Source organism: Pleurodeles waltl, chromosome 12 (assembly GCF_031143425.1).
Source record: "Pleurodeles waltl isolate 20211129_DDA chromosome 12, aPleWal1.hap1.20221129, whole genome shotgun sequence".
In the NCBI taxonomy this organism is placed as follows: Eukaryota; Metazoa; Chordata; class Amphibia; order Caudata; family Salamandridae; genus Pleurodeles; species Pleurodeles waltl.
In genome coordinates this window covers 2,565,810-2,590,395 of record NC_090451.1, presented here as the reverse complement: position 1 = coordinate 2,590,395, position 24,586 = coordinate 2,565,810, and the positions used below count along the sequence as shown (strand labels likewise).

Here is a 24,586-nt window from a genome sequence, read left to right as displayed (position 1 = left end):
ACTAGCAAAGGCCCGTTGCTGTAATCCTTTCTCTAGTTTACCCTTCAATGCCCTTCTTCTCTCTTCCGTGTGATCTAAAAAGCTTTTCTCTACAGGTGTAAGCAAACATGTCAAATTATTGTGGTGTGCATAAGATGTACTAATTGTTAATGTCGCCTGAAAGAATCCTTTAACTAACTTTATGCTATAGTACTTAGCTACCCCACTCACATCCTCTATGATAGGCACATTAGAAAACACAAGATCATGATTTGAGTAAAAATATTGAATCTCTTCCTTGTTATAAAATCTTGTTAGTAACAGACTACAACGTATCCCATATGTTAATAACAGTCTGTAATAGGTAACCCCCTCTTGTACCGAAACAGGAATCTGTGTACACACAAAACAATCTTTTGCATCCATTGTGTCAACATACTCACTCAGCAAGCGATAGAAAACATCAGTGGATAGTTCCCCTTTCGAGTTAGTTCCCTCATGCAAGTATCTTGTATCCAGCTCAAACCTCTCCCAGGCTGTTAGTGCAGTGGTAGTGTCAGGAATTGTAGCATTGTTAGTCCCACTTTTATCCATTAGTGTCATACTCACAACCACGACCCTAATGAATATTTATTACATGAACCTTTTTTGCAAAAGTATTTGGTTCAAGTAAACTTAAAGTGTTGGGATTCAAGCCCACGGCTCCAGAGAGACTGGAGCCTAAATCTAGCCAGTTTAGCCTGCTCAGCCACGCTACCTCACATCTACAAGCTCACAACTATAGTAACTTGGCCAAACACTGTGGACACCCGCTGTGGTGACCTGGCTATGCAGGGTAACGCAGCATTCACCGACAGTTGAGCGAGTTACAGGTGAAAAGCAAAGTATAATAACTGTCTGCATATAATATATGTCTTTCCTTATTTATTCTTCTTCCCCATTGTATGTTTGCTCTCTGCTTTAGAAACGCGAGCTGTCATCACTGCAAGGAAACGTATCACACTGCGTTCTACTGTTTACACTCACTGAACTTTCAGCATCACAGTGACCCCTCTCGTCGCCTCTATAGTTAGACTTCAAGACAGCTGGTTTGTTTACCGATACAATTATTGTCACCTTAGGTTGTGGTTTTTTAAAATAAGAAGGCTCGGTCCCACTGTCTGGCTACCCTTATATATATACGTCACCACTTTACATAGTCTCACCTCTCGCTATGTGGATCGTAGGTGCAGAAGGCAGAGAGTGAGACACTGATGCAGACAAAATACGTTTGTGAGTTGAAAAATACTGGCAGCGGTGGGATTCGAACCCACGCCTCCAAAGAGACTGGAGCCTTAATCCAGCGCCTTAGACCGCTCAGCCACACTACCCTGTGCAAAGCTGTTTCTGTAAGCTTTCTGAAGTGAGATGTTCTGTTGTATAGGGGAGTTGGAGAATAAGGGTGTATAGCCTGTGAAGTGATCCTAGGAAAGTCAACGCCAACAGCAGCAGGCACGTGATACATTCAGTAGGTCAGGATTGGTCCCGGGCCATGGGAGGTGTCAGGGAGCGCCAGTCCTGAGAGTCCGAAGGAAGACAACCCTTCCATTGGCGTCCCGCACACGCTGCTTCTCTTTCTTTAAGGATAAGGAATCAAACTATCTACGTCCCTCAACTTACCAACCTCCGCCTTAGGAAAGATTTTGTAATTCATGAGCAGAACCCGGCTGGCGCTGTTTACAGTAATGCCTAAGCACAGTACTCAACTGAGCGGTGTTTCCAAACTGAGCCGTGTACTGCCGGAAATACCATGGGATATGTCATTTAACTTTCACATAAAATAGGGTTAATCCAGTCCTACCACATACTAAAATCTAAGGACGGAACAATAAACCGACGAGGAGGGGATTCGAACCCATGCGTGCAGAGCACAATGGATTAGCAAACCATCGCCTTAACCACACGGCCACCTCGTCTTTAAAACACCATCTTTCAGGAGTACAAAATATGGTAGCCAAAATGTGTTCTATTAGGTGATAGTTGTCTAAACATAATAAAGATCATATATTTACAGATTGTTATGGTAACTTGTTGTCTTCAGCTTTGCTCTACACGACCTTGTTGTCCATCCCTACTTCAGCTTGAATTTATATGTTAAATGTAATGTAATCATGAAAATTACACTTTCCAAACGTGTTCTATTCATATGTGATGTACTATCACACTACCCTCAAATGAGCTAAGATTGCTTTAATTCAGTTGTACGTGGATTTAAAGTGCAATATCATACAAATATTGTACTGGTATGGCGCTTTCGAGTCTCTAGGTGTCAGTTATTGGTGGTGTGCTTACATGTCAACATTAGGCAGCAAATAGTACACAATTAAGGAAAACTGCCTTCCCATTTAATGTGCATTGTTCTGCAAAAAGTTTTAAGTAGGAGAAAGTAAAACTTAGTTTATAAAACCACCTAAACTGGGAGTATTGCCGCTACAGCTATGACACTTCAGTTTAAAAACGTACGTGCATCAACAAGAAATATTTTTGCGCTAAATAAATTGCTGTCCGACTACTCACGTAATGCATAAAACTGAGGCAGTCGTAATTACAATACATTTAAGTAATATTTTGGAAGTTTTTGTTGACGATGACTCCGCAGCAAGCAATCAGATTACTTTTTATTAGTGAAGGCGCGTCAGAGCCTTGATAAGTAAACTTACAAGGAGACACGCCTAGGTCGATGAACCTTTTAGACCAGGTTCGGGGACTTCCCAGTACGAGATGTCTTTTGGCATCACAAATCAATAGATCAATATCTCAACAACAATCGCAATAACTAATCAGCATGCTAATCAATAACCTTTAATGAGAGTCAATAAAGTGAACACACCATGATATTTCAGTCATGAATAACCACACCAATTTAGTTAAGTGTTAGGATATTTATTTCCCTACTGGTTACAATCTAAAGTCATTTATGTTAATCTCATCAGCAATTCATCTCATTAGTAACTCTTCAGATTTGCAATTAGAAACGCAATTAATCAATGCATAGAGAATATTCACTCAGTATTAACACATAATTATTAAGAAGCAACTTAGCAAAGTCTCAGTAGTGCATGGTTCAACAAAGCAAGAACTCAGTCATTTGTCTATTTGTGTCAGATTTTAGTGAACACCTTAAATAACCTCGTATTAGCATCAGCATGTTGGGCTTCATGCAAAACAATTTAGCAAACACAAATTTGGAAAACATCTAACTATGGCCTCTATCAAAGATCAGTTGGTACCTAGAAAGAAAAGGCAAACAGACAATTACAATTTTCATCAGATAGTTACCCATCCAACGGATCAGCAAACAGCGTCAGTCTTCGTCCTCGGGACATCAGTCGTTTGCATCATCAGCAAAGAAAGGACAGGGCAAAGTATCAGTATGGCATAGCTAAGGAACAAGAACTTCCCTCATATAGAGGAGAAGTAAGTATCAGGTAAGGAATAAGTAAAGGGTGGTTTAGAGTAACAGGGCAAACAAACGGCAAAGTCTCAAACTAAATGGCCTAAATGGCTCAGTAGAATGGCAAAGAATGGCTTGGAGTGGAATGTCCAATAAATGCCTGATTTCTCCTCGGGTCATGTGGTTAAATCAAAGCTGTCTAATTTACTCCTAATTCCTCAATGGATAATCATTGGTGCATCGCCATCTCTGTCCAATAATCTTCACCAGAGTTTTACACAAACCACAGTTCTCATGTCGTTGATTGGCCCATGTTATTGACGTTTTCATCGGTTGGAATGACAGGTAAGAAAAGTTATATTTTATGCTACAGTCAGTAGTTCCATTGTTTTCTCCTACTCCAGGCAGCCTTGCACCTGTTACAAATTACACTGTTGCATTCAGCAAGAATGTCTCCTTGAGCAAGTAGGGTCCCATGAAAAAGAATTTACTACAGCTACACACATCTCTAGCTTTTGGGAAAGTACAGTTTCATGTCCTTCAGGAAAATAGCACATTGCACGTTAGATAAAGACAGTTTAATATGAGACCAGGCAGCTAGGCACAGACCTTCGCTAAACTAAGGCCTACTGCTTAATGAACAAACTCCTAATACATAACTCCAATTTTGATACGTTAATACAAATTAAAAACATTAGTACATAATTAATTCAGCATTAATAACTTTCATTAGTCTTCGTATACATTGGTAGCCACTCCCCGTGGGCACATTTCAAACGTGTGCATTATTTCTACGTTAACACATTTTTTATGCAGCTTCATTACACAATATATTGTAAGCTTTTCATGTTAATATTAATTTTAAAAGACACAATCCAGCAATCCCTCCTCTGATGACTCTTGTCATCACACAAATCTTCCCTACTAATTTTACATACTAAAATTCCCTCATATCAATCTCTTCCCTTCTTGGTTTCCCCTTTGATCTTGCCCTGAATAATTTTTCCCTTTGTTTTTCTTCCCTCCTCCTATTATTTTTCGCCATCTTCAATGTTATTCTTTTACTAATTTTACATGCCACCCATGATCCAAATAAGCAATCTATAACAATCAATATCCCCTGTCTTATTTTAGACAATATCCCATGCCAAATGTTACTAATCCAATTTCCCACTGAAGCAAATCCTTTCCCAACCTTTTTCCAAACACCTGATTCTTTCAAATCCTTCAAGTTCGTACTATCCCTAGTCAAGTTAGTAAGCATACTTCTAATCTCATTACTATTATCTGGTATGTAAGCGCAACAATTACACCCATTGAGCAATCTACAAACTCTGCCATTTTTTACTAAAAGAATGTCTAAAGCAAGCCTGTTTTGAAGAGTCATAGCCCCCTCCGCAGCAAGTTCAGTATCCATCAGGAGTATAGCCCCTGAAAAGTTTGTCAGCATGTTATCCTCAATAGTAGACAACTTTTGAATCTTTATGGAGTTCATAATAACTCCCACTGAAGAAATTATCGTCCCAAATATGTCTCCTACTACACCAGCAGCAGTCTCTTTCTTATGTCTAGTACGATGTAATTCAGACAATTTTGGTAACCTTTTCAAATCGTCAAGTTGATATATCTTTGGGAAAACTATCCCCAAATAACATGTCCCATACTATCCCTTTGGAAGACGATAATAAGCATTAAGTCCACATTGTTGGAAAATGGGTTATTGGTAGGGCAGGTAGGTACCTACACCTAGCAACAAGCCACAAACCTCCACAAAAGTACAGTTAGGTCTCAGTAAATTAATCCCAGCTCTACCCTTGGTAGCTTGGCATCGAGCGTCAAGGCTTAACTTAGGAGACAAAGTGTAAAGCATTCAAATATCACAAAACAGTAATTAAATAAAACACAGGAAACAGTTTAAAAATCCAACACCAATTTATAAAAATAGCTTATATTTTTATCTTTAAAATGACACAAAAACGATTAAAATCGGTTCAGGGGAACCGGAGATATGAATTTTTAAAGTATTATTATTTTCTAGCGCATAGAAACAAAAAGCGCCAATCGGGTCATCTGGTTGCACCAGGACCGGGACAAAGTCAAACTTTCAGGCCGACCGCGATGGAGCCCTGCTCGGATACAGGTCGCGGGAAGCCTCGGTTAAAAAGTTACCTTCTGACTTAGTCTTTATTTTGAAGTTTTTCTTCACCGGGACGAACCTGCCAGTTGGATCCGACCTCCTGGAGCCCTTGTCCGGATACGCGAAGTCGGTTTCCTCGGTGGTGATTTCTACCTTCGGACTTAGTCGTTTTTTTCGAGATGAAAATCCTTCGACCGGGGTAAACCTGGATCTTGATCCGACGTCCGTGGAGCCCTTCTCGGATACGATGGCTGGAAGGTCCCGGTCAACTTTTTACGTTCGGACTTAGTCTCTTTTTCGGATGTTTTTCTTGACCGGGACGAACCACGAAGTCTGGCCGGGTCGCGGTTGAGGCAAGCCGGCTAGAATTTCCGCGTCGAGTCGGTCACTTTATGGAGCTTTTTTCTAAAATTTCTCCAATCTTTTCCAAACTTCTGGGGCTTCACCCAGATGTTCTTTTAAGGTTCTTTTGGGGTCCACAGCTCACCCCAAGGGTCCAGAAGTTCTGTGATGGTCCTTGGGAAGTGCGGACTTCAACTCCCAGAGTGCACCTGGCGCAAACTCCTTTTTGGCCACTGGGCAGTGGTCAGCTGGTCACTTTTTCAGGAGTTGGTGCAGGGGACTCTGGTTAGCAATTTTTCACCTGTAGCAAACAGGGAGTCCCTCCTTGAACCAGTGGAAGCCAGGCAAAGTCCTTCTTGTGGTGAAGCCCAAGTGTGCAGCTGGTGCAGTCTTTCTGAGTGCAGGGTCCAGGTGCAGGCCAGGGGTCCAGCAGGGCAGTCCTTCTTCTCCTTGTAGTTCTTTCTTCTTGAAATTTGGTGGGGATCTGAGGCGTGGGTGCAGGTCTGCCAGTTTTATCCTTGCTCCTGGGTGAAAAGCAGGGGGGCCCTGGTCCTCCAATCAGGGACAGGGTCGTCCCCCTGTGATGACCACTTCCTGGGAAGTGTGGCAAAAATCCATCCCAGAAGGCAACAGTCTCTAAAAATCCAAAATGGATGAATCTGATTTTTAGAGGAGAGATCTGGCTGAGCCCACCCACTGGTGTGGCTAAAAATCATAAACACACCCCTCTCCTGCCCTCTCCTAATCTAATCAAGGGGGCACCTAGCTGTCTGGGGTTGCAGGATGTGGGGGTGTTGCTGGGTGCTCCAGATGTCCTTCTCTGCCTTTGAAGACCAGTTTGGCAGCCCTCCCCCTTCCTGCTTCCCCATCTGCTGAGGGGAGGTTCTCTCCCCCAAGCACATTCCTTTGTGTGAAGTCAGGCCACTTCACACCTCATTAAAGTAGCCTGGCAGAAGCTGCTGCAGGCTGGCCAATCAGAGCACAGCAGCAAAAACAATGCAGAGCTGAAATTGGCAACTTTTTAGGTAAAGTCTAAACTTTTTACCTGCACTAGTTATATTAAATCCAACAACTGGAAGTTGTGGGATTTATTATAACAATCAATTTGATACCAAATTCTTGGTATGTAACACTTAAGGAGACTTTAAAATTTTAAATAAAGTCTGCCCATTCTAGCCTATGAAGGCCATTTACTTCAATGAGGGAAAAACGAATTTGGCTGTTTTTACCTCACCAGGGCTTATAAATCTATTTTTATAAAGTCCCTGCTTATAGTTACATGGCACCCAGCCCTAGGGGCACATAGGGCACACCTTAGGGGTGACTTATATGTAAAAATAAGGTAGTTTAAGACTTTGGAAGTACCTTTAATTCCAAAGTCGAATTTGCATATAACTTTAATTTAAAAGCAGCCAGCAAGGCAGGCTTGCTTTTAAAATGACACTGGGCACCTCAGCAATGCACCTAGGTGTGCACCACCTATGCTGTGGTCCCTAAACCTACATGCCCTACCATATACTAGGGACTTATAGGTAGGTTTACTTAGCCAATTATAATTAGCCTAATTTGCATATCCATTTTACACAGAGCACAGGCCCTGGGACTGGTTAGCAGTACCCAGGGCACCATCAGAATCAGGAAAAAACCAGCATAAAGTGGAAAATGGGGGCAAAAAGTTATGGGGCCTCTGCAATCAGCCCCAGTTTCTCACACACATATATAATAAATCCCGGGGATTGCTGGATCCTGTCCATTTAACATGAACGTCCATTTACTCTGAAACAAAAACACACGCTTACATTCACTCATTCCCACAAACACATTGTCATAGTATGATTTGGTCTTGGATATGCTAAGCTTTCCTACATGTAGTGCGTCTAAAGCTAACTTCCCTTGTTCTCTAATTGCACTATAACCGTCACTACTAGCAAAGGCCCGTTGCTGTAATCCTTTCTCTAGTTTACCCTTCAATGCCCTTCTTCTCTCTTCCGTGTGATCTAAAAAGCTTTTCTCTACAGGTGTAAGCAAACATGTCAAATTATTGTGGTGTGCATAAGATGTACTAATTGTTAATGTCGCCTGAAAGAATCCTTTAACTAACTTTATGCTATAGTACTTATCTAACCCACTCACATCCTCTATGATAGGCACATTAGAAAACACAAGATCATGATTTGAGTAAAAATATTGAATCTCTTCCTGGTTATAGAATCTTGTTAGTAACAGACTACAACGTATCCCATATGTTAATGACAGTCTATGATAGGTAACCCCCTCTTGTACCGAAACAGGAATCTGTGTACACACAAAACAATCTTTTGCATCCATTGTGTCAACATACTCACTCAGCAAGCGATAGAAAACATCAGTGGATAGTTCCCCTTTCGAGTTAGTTCCCTCATGCAAGTATCTTGTATCCAGCTCAAACCTCTCCCAGGCTGTTAGTGCAGTGGTAGTCTCAGGAATTGTAGCATTGTTAGTCCCACTTTTATCCATTAGTGTCATACTCACAACCACGACCCTAATGAATATTTATTACATGAACCTTTTTTGCAAAAGTATTTGGTTCAAGTAAAATTATAGTGTTGAGATTCAAGCCCTCGGCTCCAGAGAGACTGGAGCCTAAATCTAGCCAGTTTAGCCTGCTCAGCCACGCTACCTCACATCTACAAGCTCACAACTATAGTAACTTGGCCAAACACTGTGGACACCCGCTGTGGTGACCTTGCTATGCAGGGTAACGCAGCATTCACCGACAGTTGAGCGAGTTACAGGTGAAAAGCAAAGTATAATAACTGTCTGCATATAATATATGTCTTTCCTTATTTATTCTTCTTCCCATTGTATGTTTGCTCTCTGCTTTAGAAACGCGAGCTGTTATCACTGCAAGGAAACGTATCACACAGCGTTCTACTGTTTACACTCACTGAACTTTCAGCATCACAGTGACCCCTCTCGTCGCCTCTATAGTTAGACTTCAAGACAGCTGGTTTGTTTACCGATACAATTCTTGTCACCTTAGGTTGTGGTTTTTTAAAATAAGAAGGCTCGGTCCCACTGTCTGGCTACCCTTATATATATACGTCACCACTTTACATAGTCTCACCTCTCGCTATGTGGATCGTAGGTGCAGAAGGCAGAGAGTGAGACACTGATGCAGACAAAATATGTTTGTGAGTTGAAAAATACTGGCAGCAGTGGGATTCCAACCCACGCCTCCAAAGAGACTGGAGCCTTAATCCAGCGCCTTAGACCGCTCCGCCACACTACCCTGTGCAAACCTGTTTCTGTAAGCTTTCTGAAGTGAGATGTTCTGTTGTTTAGGGGAGTTGGAGAATAAGGGTGTATAGCCTGTGAAGTGATCCTAGGAAAGTCAACGCCAACAGCAGCAGGCACGTGATACATTCAGTAGGTCAGGATTGGTCCCGGGCCATGGGAGGTGTCAGGGAGCGCCAGTCCTGAGAGTCCGAAGGAAGACAACCCTTCCATTGGCGTCCCGCACACGCTGCTTCTCTTTCTTTAAGGATAAGGAATCAAACTATCTACGTCCCTCAACTTACCAACCTCCGCCTTAGGAAAGATTTTGTAATTCATGAGCAGAACCCAGCTGGCGCTGTTTACAGTAATGCCTAAGCACAGTACTCAACTGAGCGGTGTTTCCAAACTGAGCCGTGTACTGCCGGAAATACCATGGGATATGTCATTTAACTTTCACATAAAATAGGGTTAATCCAGTCTTACCACATACTAAAATCTAAGGCCGGAACAATAAACCGACGAGGAGGGGATTCGAACCCATGCGTGCAGAGCACAATGGATTAGCAAACCATCGCCTTAACCACACGGCCACCTCGTCTTTAAAACACTATCTTTCAGGAGTACAAAATATGGTAGCCAAAATGTGTTCTATTAGGTGATAGTTGTCTAAACATAATAAAGATCATATATTTACAGATTGTTATGGTAACTTGTTGTCTTCAGCTTTGCTCTACACGACCTTGTTGTCCATCCCTACTTCAGCTTGAATTTATATGTTAAATGTAATGTAATCATGAAAATTACACTTTCCAAACGTGTTCTATTCATATGTGATGTACTATCACACTACCCTCAAATGAGCTAAGATTGCTTTAATTCAGTTGTACGTGGATTTAAAGTGCAATATCATACAAATATTGTACTGGTATGGCGCTTTCGAGTCTCTAGGTGTCAGTTATTGGTGGTGTGCTTACATGTCAACATTAGGCAGCAAATAGTACACAATTAAGGAAAACTGCCTTCCCATTTAATGTGCATTGTTCTGCAAAAAGTTTTAAGTAGGAGAAAGTAAAACTTAGTTTATAAAACCACCTAAACTGGGAGTATTGCCGCTACAGCTATGACACTTCAGTTTAAAAACGTACGTGCATCAACAAGAAATATTTTTGCGCTAAATAAATTGCTGTCCGACTACTCACGTAATGCATAAAACTGAGGCAGTCGTAATTACAATACATTTAAGTAATATTTTGGTAGTTTTTGTTGACTATGACTCCGCAGCAAGCGATCAGATTACTTTTTATTAGTGAAGGCGCGTCAGAGCCTTGATAAGTAAACTTACAAGGAGACACGCCTAGGTCGATGAACCTTTTAGACCAGGTTCGGGGACTTCCCAGTACGAGATGTCTTTTGGCATCACAAATCAATAGATCAATATCTCAACAACAATCGCAATAACTAATCAGCATGCTAATCAATAACCTTTAATGAGAGTCAATAAAGTGAACACACCATGATATTTCAGTCATGAATAACCACACCAATTTAGTTAAGTGTTAGGATATTTATTTCCCTACTGGTTACAATCTAAAGTCATTTATGTTAATCTCATCAGCAATTCATCTCATTAGTAACTCTTCAGATTTGCAATTAGAAACGCAATTAATCAATGCATAGAGAATATTCACTCAGTATTAACACATAATTATTAAGAAGCAACTTAGCAAAGTCTCAGTAGTGCATGGTTCAACAAAGCAAGAACTCAGTCATTTGTCTATTTGTGTCAGATTTTAGTGAACACCTTAAATAACCTCGTATTAGCATCAGCATGTTGGGCTTCATGCAAAACAATTTAGCAAACACAAATTTGGAAAACATCTAACTATGGCCTCTATCAAAGATCAGTTGGTACCTAGAAAGAAAAGGCAAACAGACAATTACAATTTTCATCAGATAGTTACCCATCCAACGGATCAGCAAACAGCGTCAGTCTTCGTCCTCGGGACATCAGTCGTTTGCATCATCAGCAAAGAAAGGACAGGGCAAAGTATCAGTATGGCATAGCTAAGGAACAAGAACTTCCCTCATATAGAGGAGAAGTAAGTATCAGGTAAGGAATAAGTAAAGGGTGGTTTAGAGTAACAGGGCAAACAAACGGCAAAGTCTCAAACTAAATGGCCTAAATGGCTCAGTAGAATGGCAAAGAATGGCTTGGAGTGGAATGTCCAATAAATGCCTGATTTCTCCTCGGGTCATGTGGTTAAATCAAAGCTGTCTAATTTACTCCTAATTCCTCAATGGATAATCATTGGTGCATCGCCATCTCTGTCCAATAATCTTCACCAGAGTTTTACACAAACCACAGTTCTCATGTCGTTGATTGGCCCATGTTATTGACGTTTTCATCGGTTGGAATGACAGGTAAGAAAAGTTATATTTTATGCTACAGTCAGTAGTTCCATTGTTTTCTCCTACTCCAGGCAGCCTTGCACCTGTTACAAATTACACTGTTGCATTCAGCAAGAATGTCTCCTTGAGCAAGTAGGGTCCCATGAAAAAGAATTTACTACAGCTACACACATCTCTAGCTTTTGGGAAAGTACAGTTTCATGTCCTTCAGGAAAATAGCACATTGCACGTTAGATAAAGACAGTTTAATATGAGACCAGGCAGCTAGGCACAGACCTTCGCTAAACTAAGGCCTACTGCTTAATGAACAAACTCCTAATACATAACTCCAATTTTGATACGTTAATACAAATTAAAAACATTAGTACATAATTAATTCAGCATTAATAACTTTCATTAGTCTTCGTATACATTGGTAGCCACTCCCCGTGGGCACATTTCAAACGTGTGCATTATTTCTACGTTAACACATTTTTTATGCAGCTTCATTACACAATATATTGTAAGCTTTTCATGTTAATATTAATTTTAAAAGACACAATCCAGCAATCCCTCCTCTGATGACTCTTGTCATCACACAAATCTTCCCTACTAATTTTACATACTAAAATTCCCTCATATCAATCTCTTCCCTTCTTGGTTTCCCCTTTGATCTTGCCCTGAATAATTTTTCCCTTTGTTTTTCTTCCCTCCTCCTATTATTTTTCGCCATCTTCAATTTTATTCTTTTACTAATTTTACATGCCACCCATGATCCAAATAAGCAATCTATAACAATCAATATCCCCTGTATTATTTTAGACAATATCCCATGCCAAATGTTACTAATCCAATTTCCCACTGAAGCAAATCCTTTCCCAACCTTTTTCCAAACACCTGATTCTTTCAAATCCTTCAAGTTCGTACTATCCCTAGTCAAGTTAGTAAGCATACTTCTAATCTCATTACTATTATCTGGTATGTAAGCGCAACAATTACACCCATTGAGCAATCTACAAACTCTGCCATTTTTTACTAAAAGAATGTCTAAAGCAAGCCTGTTTTGAAGAGTCATAGCCCCCTCCGCAGCAAGTTCAGTATCCATCAGGAGTATAGCCCCTGAAAAGTTTGTCAGCATGTTATCCTCAATAGTAGACAACTTTTGAATCTTTATGGAGTTCATAATAACTCCCACTGAAGAAATTATCGTCCCAAATATGTCTCCTACTACACCAGCAGCAGTCTCTTTCTTATGTCTAGTACGATGTAATTCAGACAATTTTGGTAACCTTTTCAAATCGTCAAGTTGATATATCTTTGGGAAAACTATCCCCAAATAACATGTCCCATACTATCCCTTTGGAAGACGATAATAAGCATTAAGTCCACATTGTTGGAAAATGGGTTATTGGTAGGGCAGGTAGGTACCTACACCTAGCAACAAGCCACAAACCTCCACAAAAGTACAGTTAGGTCTCAGTAAATTAATCCCAGCTCTACCCTTGGTAGCTTGGCATCGAGCGTCAAGGCTTAACTTAGGAGACAAAGTGTAAAGCATTCAAATATCACAAAACAGTAATTAAATAAAACACAGGAAACAGTTTAAAAATCCAAAACCAATTTATAAAAATAGCTTATATTTTTATCTTTAAAATGACACAAAAACGATTAAAATCGGTTCAGGGGAACCGGAGATATGAATTTTTAAAGTATTATTATTTTCTAGCGCATAGAAACAAAAAGCGCCAATCGGGTCATCTGGTTGCACCAGGACCGGGACAAAGTCAAACTTTCAGGCCGACCGCGATGGAGCCCTGCTCGGATACAGGTCGCGGGAAGCCTCGGTTAAAAAGTTACCTTCTGACTTAGTCTTTATTTTGAAGTTTTTCTTCACCGGGACGAACCTGCCAGTTGGATCCGACCTCCTGGAGCCCTTGTCCGGATACGCGAAGTCGGTTTCCTCGGTGGTGATTTCTACCTTCGGACTTAGTCGTTTTTTTCGAGATGAAAATCCTTCGACCGGGGTAAACCTGGATCTTGATCCGACGTCCGTGGAGCCCTTCTCGGATACGATGGCTGGAAGGTCCCGGTCAACTTTTTACGTTCGGACTTAGTCTCTTTTTCGGATGTTTTTCTTGACCGGGACGAACCACGAAGTCAGGCCGGGTCGCGGTTGAGGCAAGCCGGCTAGAATTTCCGCGTCGAGTCGGTCACTTTATGGAGCTTTTTTCTAAAATTTCTCCAATCTTTTCCAAACTTCTGGGGCTTCACCCAGATGTTCTTTTAAGGTTCTTTTGGGGTCCACAGCTCACCCCAAGGGTCCAGAAGTTCTGTGATGGTCCTTGGGAAGTGCGGACTTCAACTCCCAGAGTGCACCTGGCGCAAACTCCTTTTTGGCCACTGGGCAGTGGTCAGCTGGTCACTTTTTCAGGAGTTGGTGCAGGGGACTCTGGTTAGCAATTTTTCACCTGTAGCAAACAGGGAGTCCCTCCTTGAACCAGTGGAAGCCAGGCAAAGTCCTTCTTGTGGTGAAGCCCAAGTGTGCAGCTGGTGCAGTCTTTCTGAGTGCAGGGTCCAGGTGCAGGCCAGGGGTCCAGCAGGGCAGTCCTTCTTCTCCTTGTAGTTCTTTCTTCTTGAAATTTGGTGGGGATCTGAGGCGTGGGTGCAGGTCTGCCAGTTTTATCCTTGCTCCTGGGTGAAAAGCAGGGGGGCCCTGGTCCTCCAATCAGGGACAGGGTCGTCCCCCTGTGATGACCACTTCCTGGGAAGTGTGGCAAAAATCCATCCCAGAAGGCAACAGTCTCTAAAAATCCAAAATGGATGAATCTGATTTTTAGAGGAGAGATCTGGCTGAGCCCACCCACTGGTGTGGCTAAAAATCATAAACACACCCCTCTCCTGCCCTCTCCTAATCTAATCAAGGGGGCACCTAGCTGTCTGGGGTTGCAGGATGTGGGGGTGTTGCTGGGTGCTCCAGATGTCCTTCTCTGCCTTTGAAGACCAGTTTGGCAGCCCTCCCCCTTCCTGCTTCCCCATCTGCTGAGGGGAGGTTCTCTCCCCCAAGCACATTCCTTTGTGTGAAGTCAGGCCACTTCACACCTCATTAAAGTAGCCTGGCAGAAGCTGCTGCAGGCTGGCCAATCAGAGCACAGCAGCAAAAACAATGCAGAGCTGAAATTGGCAACTTTTTAGGTAAAGTCTAAACTTTTTACCTGCACTAGTTATATTAAATCCAACAACTGGAAGTTGTGGGATTTATTATAACAATCAATTTGATACCAAATTCTTGGTATGTAACACTTAAGGAGACTTTAAAATTTTAAATAAAGTCTGCCCATTCTAGCCTATGAAGGCCATTTACTTCAATGAGGGAAAAACGAATTTGGCTGTTTTTACCTCACCAGGGCTTATAAATCTATTTTTATAAAGTCCCTGCTTATAGTTACATGGCACCCAGCCCTAGGGGCACATAGGGCACACCTTAGGGGTGACTTATATGTAAAAATAAGGTAGTTTAAGACTTTGGAAGTACCTTTAATTCCAAAGTCGAATTTGCATATAACTTTAATTTAAAAGCAGCCAGCAAGGCAGGCTTGCTTTTAAAATGACACTGGGCACCTCAGCAATGCACCTAGGTGTGCACCACCTATGCTGTGGTCCCTAAACCTACATGCCCTACCATATACTAGGGACTTATAGGTAGGTTTACTTAGCCAATTATAATTAGCCTAATTTGCATATCCATTTTACACAGAGCACAGGCCCTGGGACTGGTTAGCAGTACCCAGGGCACCATCAGAATCAGGAAAACACCAGCATAAAGTGGAAAATGGGGGCAAAAAGTTATGGGGCCTCTGCAATCAGCCCCAGTTTCTCACACAACCCCCCCCCCCCAGCCCACACGCCCAGGAGACTCAGCCCAACCCTGGGAGAGTCTTCCTGGCTTGTTAGGCGAGGAAGACAGTGAAGAAAACTGGCTGTCCCTTTTGCAGGGCCTACTCTGCCTTATATCCCCCTGTCAGGGTCACTCCCTCTGGGTAGTGAAGCCATCCCAACAGTAAAAGGACCCAACTCAAACTGAAACTTCCCTCTAGGGGGGTCTTCCTCCTCTCTCTCTGCCAACTTGGGTAGTACGGTGCCCACCTCCCCTACTCCTAACTTTGCTAGGGCAAGACCTAGCTTACCCAAAGAGGTCACCCAACACTTGAGCAACCCCACCATGACCAACAGGGTCAGGGGGCCTACTTTGCTATTGGCCTTGGGGTCTGCCTCCCAGGCCAAGTACAGTGCTGCCAGGAAGGCTAGCACCCAGCAGAGGCTACTGACAGCTGTCAGTACCCAGAACCACACCCTAAGCTCTCCACTGACAGGTGGCTGAGCTGCTTTAGGGGCATCTTTGGGGTCCTGGCACCCCTCTTGCTGTCTAGAGTGGGGGGCTACCACCTCCTGTGGCAGACACCCTCCTTCCACTCTCCCTTCTGTCAGTGCAGGGGCAACACCCTGCATCTGGACAGCTGCCTGACTACTCAGGACTTCCTTGGGGTCAGGTGAGGCCTCACCAGTGCCAACTCTGGGCTCCCCCCCTACTGGGGCAGAAGGCCTTTGGCTCCCTGGAACTCTCTTTAAGAGTGGCCTACCCTTCCTTTTCTTCTTTCCTTTTCTTGGGGACCCCTGTCTCCTAACTGTAGGGACTGACTCCCCAGGACTTTGGTTTGGGGGGGCGCCCTGGGCGACCACCCCATCTGTGACCAGACTCACCTCTGGGAGGTCATTGCCCAGGATACAATCTAGGGGAAGGTCAGCACTGACTACCACCCTAATCCAGTCAAGGATACCCTCCCTCTCTAGGGGCACTATGGCTACAGGTTTGGAGGTGACCTCCCCTGTGGCTATCCTGACTTTCTTTGTCTTTCCTGGGACATACATGTCTGGGGTCACTAACCGGTCACTCACTACAGTGTGACTGGCACAGGTGTCTCTCAGGCCAGTGGTAGGGATCCCATTCACTTGAATGTGGTGGAAGTGCCTACTCCCACCCTCAGGGATCACCAGCTTACCATCTGGTCCTGTCTCCCAGCACAATGCTAGGAGGACTTCATCATCTGAGGAATCCTCCTCTATGGCTACACTGGACAGCCCAGTGCTAACCACCTTCTTTGGACAGGCTGCATCTCCTCTGAAGTGACCTGTCTGCTGACAGTCAAAGCAAGCCCTGCTGTCCAAGAGCTTTTTTAACCCTGGGTCTCCCTGTCTCTGCATGTCAGAGTGGGAGTGGGATTTACTCTCCTCCTTCTTAGGGTTCTGGGGTACAGAGGGAGTCTCTGTGGTGGGCTTACCACCTCCCTCCTTAGGTTTTTGGGGACCTGTCCCCCCCTTCTTGGAGTCTCCCCCCTGGGACTTGACAACCACCCTGGTTCTCAACCACTCATCAGCTGCCTCCCCTAGCTCTCTAGGGTTGGTCAGCTTAGAGTCCACTAGATGCTGGCGTAACCTTTCTTGGATACAATTGGTCAAGATGTGCTCTCTCATGATCAGATTGTATAACCCCTCATAAGTATTTACTTTGTTGCCAATAATCCAGCCCTCTAGTGCCTTTAGTGAGGTGTCCACAAAGTCAACCCAAGACTGGGTACTGACCTTCTGGGTGTCCCTGAACTTCATTCTATATTGCTCTGGGGTCAGACCAAACTTCTTGACTAAGCACCTCTTCATACTAGGGTATGAATCTGCCTCCTCCCCCCTTAAGGTCAGAAGCCTATCCCTCCCTGAGTTGGGGACCAACTCCCACAAAAGGGAACCCCAGTATTGAGGCTTAACCCTTCTCATTTGGAGTGCCCTCTCAAAGGCCCCTAGCCACTTATCTATGTCATCCCCCTCTATATAAGCAGGAACTACCCCCTTGGGTAATCTGGGGCAAACTCCCCCACCCATGGACACCTCAGCTTCTTTATCGCTGCTTCCATCTCTTTTTTCTTTGTATGCCCACTTTTTCTTCTCTAGGGCCAGCTTCTCTGCTTCCAAAGCTATGTAGGCTAGCTGGGCTTCCAGCTCTCTTTCCCTGATGGATGGGTTCTCTCCTCCTGAAAGGACCCTCTTCCTACCACTAGCTTTGGGTCTGCCCCTAGTGACTGTGTCCAGTGAGGACCGTTCCTCCTCTTCCTCACTTGGGGTCTGATGCCTTTCCTCCCCTGAGTGGTTAGAGTTAGCATCATCCTCTTTTGGTTCCTCCTCTGGAGCTTCCTCTGTCTCTACCTCTTGGGCCTCAGCCCATGCTGTCAGGGATTTAATCAGGATTTCCTTCCTGAGATTAGTGGTTGCAGGCAACCCCCTCTCAATACAAAACCCCCTAAGCTGGACTACTGTCAGTGTGGGTAGGCTAGCCAGATCAAGCTCCATGGTTCCCTAGTTTTGTGTCAACAAAAACTTTTTGCAAAAATTGGAAACAAGAATTTAGAAAAATTACAAAAATTCAATAATTGAAATTAATCCAAATTAATTACAAAAAAAAAAAATTAAAATTAAAAATTAAAAACAATTTTTGCACTAGGACAATTTAAAGGATTTTTAATTTGTTTTATCTAAAACTGTAACGTGATATTGAACACAAGTACAGGATCCCGTCGCTGCTTCCAATTATGTTGGAAAATGGGTTATTGGTAGGGCAGGTAGGTACCTACACCTAGCAACAAGCCACAAACCTCCACAAAAGTACAGTTAGGTCTCAGTAAATTAATCCCAGCTCTACCCTTGGTAGCTTGGCATCGAGCGTCAAGGCTTAACTTAGGAGACAAAGTGTAAAGCATTCAAATATCACAAAACAGTAATTAAATAAAACACAGGAAACAGTTTAAAAATCCAAAACCAATTTATAAAAATAGCTTATATTTTTATCTTTAAAATGACACAAAAACGATTAAAATCGGTTCAGGGGAACCGGAGATATGAATTTTTAAAGTATTATTATTTTCTAGCGCATAGAAACAAAAAGCGCCAATCGGGTCATCTGGTTGCACCAGGACCGGGACAAAGTCAAACTTTCAGGCCGACCGCGATGGAGCCCTGCTCGGATACAGGTCGCGGGAAGCCTCGGTTAAAAAGTTACCTTCTGACTTAGTCTTTATTTTGAAGTTTTTCTTCACCGGGACGAACCTGCCAGTTGGATCCGACCTCCTGGAGCCCTTGTCCGGATACGCGAAGTCGGTTTCCTCGGTGGTGATTTCTACCTTCGGACTTAGTCGTTTTTTTCGAGATGAAAATCCTTCGACCGGGGTAAACCTGGATCTTGATCCGACGTCCGTGGAGCCCTTCTCGGATACGATGGCTGGAAGGTCCCGGTCAACTTTTTACGTTCGGACTTAGTCTCTTTTTCGGATGTTTTTCTTGACCGGGACGAACCACGAAGTCAGGCCGGGTCGCGGTTGAGGCAAGCCGGCTAGAATTTCCGCGTCGAGTCGGTCACTTTATGGAGCTTTTTTCTAAAATTTCTCCAATCTTTTCCAAACTTCTGGGGCTTCACCCAGATGTTCTTTTAAGGTTCTTTTGGGGTCCACAGCTCACCCCAAGGGTCCAGAAGTTCTGTGATGGTCCTTGGGAAGTGCGGACTTCAACTCCCAGAGTGCACCTGGCGCAAACTCCTTTTTGGCCACTGGGCAGTGGTCAGCTGGTCACTTTTTCAGGAGTTGGTGCAGGGGACTCTGGTTAGCAATTTTTCACCTGTAGCAAACAGGGAGTCCCTCCTTGAACCAGTGGAAGCCAGGCAAAGTCCTTCTTGTGGTGAAGCCCAAGTGTGCAGCTGGTGCAGTCTTTCTGAGTGCAGGGTCCAGGTGCAGGCCAGGGGTCCAGCAGGGCAGTCCTTCTTCTCCTTGTAGTTCTTTCTTCTTGAAATTTGGTGGGGATCTGAGGCGTGGGTGCAGGTCTGCCAGTTTTATCCTTGCTCCTGGGTGAAAAGCAGGGGGGCCCTGGTCCTCCAATCAGGGACAGGGTCGTCCCCCTGTGATGACCACTTCCTGGGAAGTGTGGCAAAAATCCATCCCAGAAGGCAACAGTCTCTAAAAATCCAAAATGGATGAATCTGATTTTTAGAGGAGAGATCTGGCTGAGCCCACCCACTGGTGTGGCTAAAAATCATAAACACACCCCTCTCCTGCCCTCTCCTAATCTAATCAAGGGGGCACCTAGCTGTCTGGGGTTGCAGGATGTGGGGGTGTTGCTGGGTGCTCCAGATGTCCTTCTCTGCCTTTGAAGACCAGTTTGGCAGCCCTCCCCCTTCCTGCTTCCCCATCTGCTGAGGGGAGGTTCTCTCCCCCAAGCACATTCCTTTGTGTGAAGTCAGGCCACTTCACACCTCATTAAAGTAGCCTGGCAGAAGCTGCTGCAGGCTGGCCAATCAGAGCACAGCAGCAAAAACAATGCAGAGCTGAAATTGGCAACTTTTTAGGTAAAGTCTAAACTTTTTACCTGCACTAGTTATATTAAATCCAACAACTGGAAGTTGTGGGATTTATTATAACAATCAATTTGATACCAAATTCTTGGTATGTAACACTTAAGGAGACTTTAAAATTTTAAATAAAGTCTGCCCATTCTAGCCTATGAAGGCCATTTACTTCAATGAGGGAAAAACGAATTTGGCTGTTTTTACCTCACCAGGGCTTATAAATCTATTTTTATAAAGTCCCTGCTTATAGTTACATGGCACCCAGCCCTAGGGGCACATAGGGCACACCTTAGGGGTGACTTATATGTAAAAATAAGGTAGTTTAAGACTTTGGAAGTACCTTTAATTCCAAAGTCGAATTTGCATATAACTTTAATTTAAAAGCAGCCAGCAAGGCAGGCTTGCTTTTAAAATGACACTGGGCACCTCAGCAATGCACCTAGGTGTGCACCACCTATGCTGTGGTCCCTAAACCTACATGCCCTACCATATACTAGGGACTTATAGGTAGGTTTACTTAGCCAATTATAATTAGCCTAATTTGCATATCCATTTTACACAGAGCACAGGCCCTGGGACTGGTTAGCAGTACCCAGGGCACCATCAGAATCAGGAAAACACCAGCATAAAGTGGAAAATGGGGGCAAAAAGTTATGGGGCCTCTGCAATCAGCCCCAGTTTCTCACACACATATATAATAAATCCCGGGGATTGCTGGATCCTGTCCATTTAACATGAACGTCCATTTACTCTGAAACAAAAACACACGCTTACATTCACTCATTCCCACAAACACATTGTCATAGTATGATTTGGTCTTGGATATGCTAAGCTTTCCTACATGTAGTGCGTCTAAAGCTAACTTCCCTTGTTCTCTAATTGCACTATAACCGTCACTACTAGCAAAGGCCCGTTGCTGTAATCCTTTCTCTAGTTTACCCTTCAATGCCCTTCTTCTCTCTTCCGTGTGATCTAAAAAGCTTTTCTCTACAGGTGTAAGCAAACATGTCAAATTATTGTGGTGTGCATAAGATGTACTAATTGTTAATGTCGCCTGAAAGAATCCTTTAACTAACTTTATGCTATAGTACTTAGCTACCCCACTCACATCCTCTATGATAGGCACATTAGAAAACACAAGATCATGATTTGAGTAAAAATATTGAATGTCTTCCTGGTTAAACAATCTTGTTAGTAACAGACTACAACGTATCCCATATGTTAATGACAGTCTATGATAGGTAACCCCCTCTTGTACCGAAACAGGAATCTGTGTACACACAAAACAATCTTTTGCATCCATTGTGTCAACATACTCACTCAGCAAGCGATAGAACACATCAGTGGATAGTTCCCCTTTCGAGTTAGTTCCCTCATGCAAGTATCTTGTATCCAGCTCAAACCTCTCCCAGGCTGTTAGTGCAGTGGTAGTCTCAGGAATTGTAGCATTGTTAGTCCCACTTTTATCCATTAGTGTCATACTCACAACCACGACCCTAATGAATATTTATTACATGAACCTTTTTTGCAAAAGTATTTGGTTCAAGTAAACTTAAAGTGTTGGGATTCAAGCCCACGGCTCCAGAGAGACTGGAGCCTAAATCTAGCCAGTTTAGCCTGCTCAGCCACGCTACCTCACATCTACAAGCTCACAACTATAGTAACTTGGCCAAACACTGTGGACACCTGCTGTGGTGACCTGGCTATGCAGGGTAACGCAGCATTCACCGACAGTTGAGCGAGTTACAGGTGAAAAGCAAAGTATAATAAATGTCTACATCTAATATATGTCTTTCCTTATTTATTCTTCTTCCCCATTGTATGTTTGCTCTCTGCTTTAGAAACGCGAGCTGTCATCACTGCAAGGAAACGTATCACACAGCGTTCTACTGTTTACACTCACTGAACTTTCAGCATCACAGTGACCCCTCTCGTCGCCTCTATAGTTAGACTTCAAGACAGCTGGTTTGTTTACCGATACAATTCTTGTCACCTTAGGTTGTGGTTTTTTAAAATAAGAAGGCTCGGTCCCACTGTCTGGCTACCCTTATATATATACGTCACCACTTTACATAGTCTCATCTCTCGCTATGTGGATCGTAGGTGCAGAAGGCAGAGAGTGAGACACTGATGCAGACAAAATACGTTTGTGAGTTGAAAAATACTGGCAGCGGTGGGATTCGAACCCACACCTCCAAAGAGACTGGAGCCTTAATCCAGCACCTTAGACCGCTCAGCCACACTACCCTGTGCAAACCTGTTTCTGTAAGCTTTCTGAAGTGAGATGTTCTGTTGTATAGGGGAGTTGGAGAATAAGGGTGTATAGCCTGTGAAGTGATCCTAGGAAAGTCAACGCCAACAGCAGCAGGCATGTGATACATTTAGTAGGTCAGGATTGGTCCCGGGCCATGGGAGGTGTCAGGGAGCGCCAGTCCTGAGAGTCCGTAGGAAGACAACCCTTACATTGGCGTCCCGCACGCGCTGCTTCTCTTTCTTTAAGGATAAGGAATCAAACTATCTACATCCCTCAACTTACCAACCCTCCGCCTCAGGAAATATTTTGTGATTCATGAGCAGAACCCGGCTGGCGCTGTTTACAGTAATGCCTAAGCACAGTACTCAACTGAGCGGTGTTTCCAAACTGATCCGTTGTACTGCTGGAAATACCATGGGATATGTCATTTAACTTTCACATAAAATAGGGTTAATTCAGCCCTACCACATACTAAAATCTAAGGACGGAACAATAAACCAACGAGGATGGGATTCGAACCCACGCGTGCAGAGCACAATGGATTAGCAGTCCATCGCCTTAACCACTCGGCCACCTCGTCTTCGAAACACCATGTTTCAGGAGTACAAAATATGGTAGCCAAAATGTGTTCTATTAGGTGATAGTTGTCTAAACATAATAAAGAGCATATATTTACAGATTGTTATGGTAACTTGTTGTCTTCAGCTTTGCTCTATACGACCTTGTTGTCCATCCCTACTTCAGCTTGAATTTATATGTTAAATGTAATGTAATCATGAAAATTACACTTTCCAAACGTGTTCTATCCATATGTGATGTACTATCACACTACCCTCAAATGAGCTAAGATTGCTTTAATTCAGTTGTACGTGGATTTAAAGTGCAATATCATACAAATATTGTACTGGTATGGCGCTTTCGAGTCTCTAGGTGTCAGTTATTGGTGGTGTGCTTACATGTCAACATTAGGCAGCAAATAGTACACAATTAAGGAAAACTGCCTTCCCATTTAATGTGCATTGTTCTGCAAAAAGTTTTAAGTAGGAGAAAGTAAAACTTAGTTTATAAAACCACCTAAACTGGGAGTATTGCCGCTACAGCTATGACACTTCAGTTTAAAAACGTACGTGCATCAACAAGAAATATTTTTGCGCTAAATAAATTGCTGTCCGACTTCTCACGTAATGCATAAAACTGAGGCAGTCGTAATTACAATACATTGAAGTAATATTTTGGTAGTTTTTGTTGACGATGACTCCGCAGCAAGCGATCAGATTACTTTTTATTAGTGAAGGCGCGTCAGAGCCTTGATAAGTAAACTTACAAGGAGACACGCCTAGGTCGATGAACCTTTTAGAACAGGTTCGGGGACTTCCCAGTACGAGATGTCTTTTGGCATCACAAATCAATAGATCAATATCTCAACAACAATCGCAATAACTAATCAGCATGCTAATCAATAACCTTTAATGAGAGTCAATAAAGTGAACACACCATGATCTTTCAGTCATGAATAACCACACCAATTTAGTTAAGTGTTAGGATATTTATTTCCCTACTGGTTACAATCTAAAGTCATTTCTGTTAATCTCATCAGCAATTCATCTCATTAGTAACTCTTCAGATTTGCAATTAGAAACGCAATTAATCAATGCATAGAGAATATTCACTCAGTATTAACACATAATTATTAAGAAGCAACTTAGCAAAGTCTCAGTAGTGCATGGTTCAACAAAGCAAGAACTCAGTCATTTGTCTATTTGCGTCAGATTTTAGTGAACACCTTAAATAACCTCGTATTAGCATCAGCATGTTGGGCTTCATGCAAAACAATTTAGCAAACACAAATTTGGAAAACATCTAACTATGGCCTCTATCAAAGAGCAGTTGGTACCTAGAAAGAAAAGGCAAACAGACAATTACAATTTTGATCAGATAGTTACCCATCCAACGGATCAGCAAACAGCGTCAGTCTTCGTCCTAGGGACATCAGTCGTTTGCATCATCAGCAAAGAAAGGACAGGGCAAAGTATCAGTATGGCATAGCTAAGGAACAAGAACTTCCCTCATATAGAGGAGAAGTAAGTATCAGGTAAGGAAAAAGTAAAGGGTGGTTTAGAGTAACAGGGCGAACAAACGGCAAAGTCTCAAACTAAATAGCCTAAATGGCTCAGTAGAATGGCAAAGAATGGCTTGGAGTGGAATGTCCAATAAATGCCTGATTTCTCCTCGGGTCATGTGGTTAAATCAAAGCAGTCTAATTTACTCCTAATTCCTCAATGGATAATCATTGGTGCATCGCCATCTCTGTCCAATAATCTTCACCAGAGTTTTACACAAACCACAGTTCTCATGTCG

General features: G+C 43.1%; 5 non-coding genes across 5 annotated transcripts; all 5 read right to left on the bottom strand.

The window, feature by feature from the left end:
- Positions 1 to 1,267: 1,267 nt before the first annotated feature.
- TRNAL-AAG (transfer RNA leucine (anticodon AAG)) lies at positions 1,268 to 1,349 on the bottom strand. The gene has a single exon. It is a non-coding gene; the product is annotated as a tRNA-Leu (tRNA).
- A 503-nt stretch (positions 1,350 to 1,852) lies between these two features.
- Positions 1,853 to 1,934, bottom strand: TRNAS-GCU (transfer RNA serine (anticodon GCU)). Its single transcript has one exon. It is a non-coding gene; the product is annotated as a tRNA-Ser (tRNA).
- Positions 1,935 to 9,665: 7,731 nt separating this feature from the next.
- Positions 9,666 to 9,747, bottom strand: TRNAS-GCU (transfer RNA serine (anticodon GCU)). Its single transcript has one exon. It is a non-coding gene; the product is annotated as a tRNA-Ser (tRNA).
- Positions 9,748 to 22,139: 12,392 nt separating this feature from the next.
- TRNAL-AAG (transfer RNA leucine (anticodon AAG)) lies at positions 22,140 to 22,221 on the bottom strand. Its single transcript has one exon. It is a non-coding gene; the product is annotated as a tRNA-Leu (tRNA).
- A 505-nt stretch (positions 22,222 to 22,726) lies between these two features.
- On the bottom strand, positions 22,727 to 22,808 carry TRNAS-GCU (transfer RNA serine (anticodon GCU)). The gene has a single exon. It is a non-coding gene; the product is annotated as a tRNA-Ser (tRNA).
- Between the last annotated feature and the right edge of the window lie 1,778 nt (positions 22,809 to 24,586).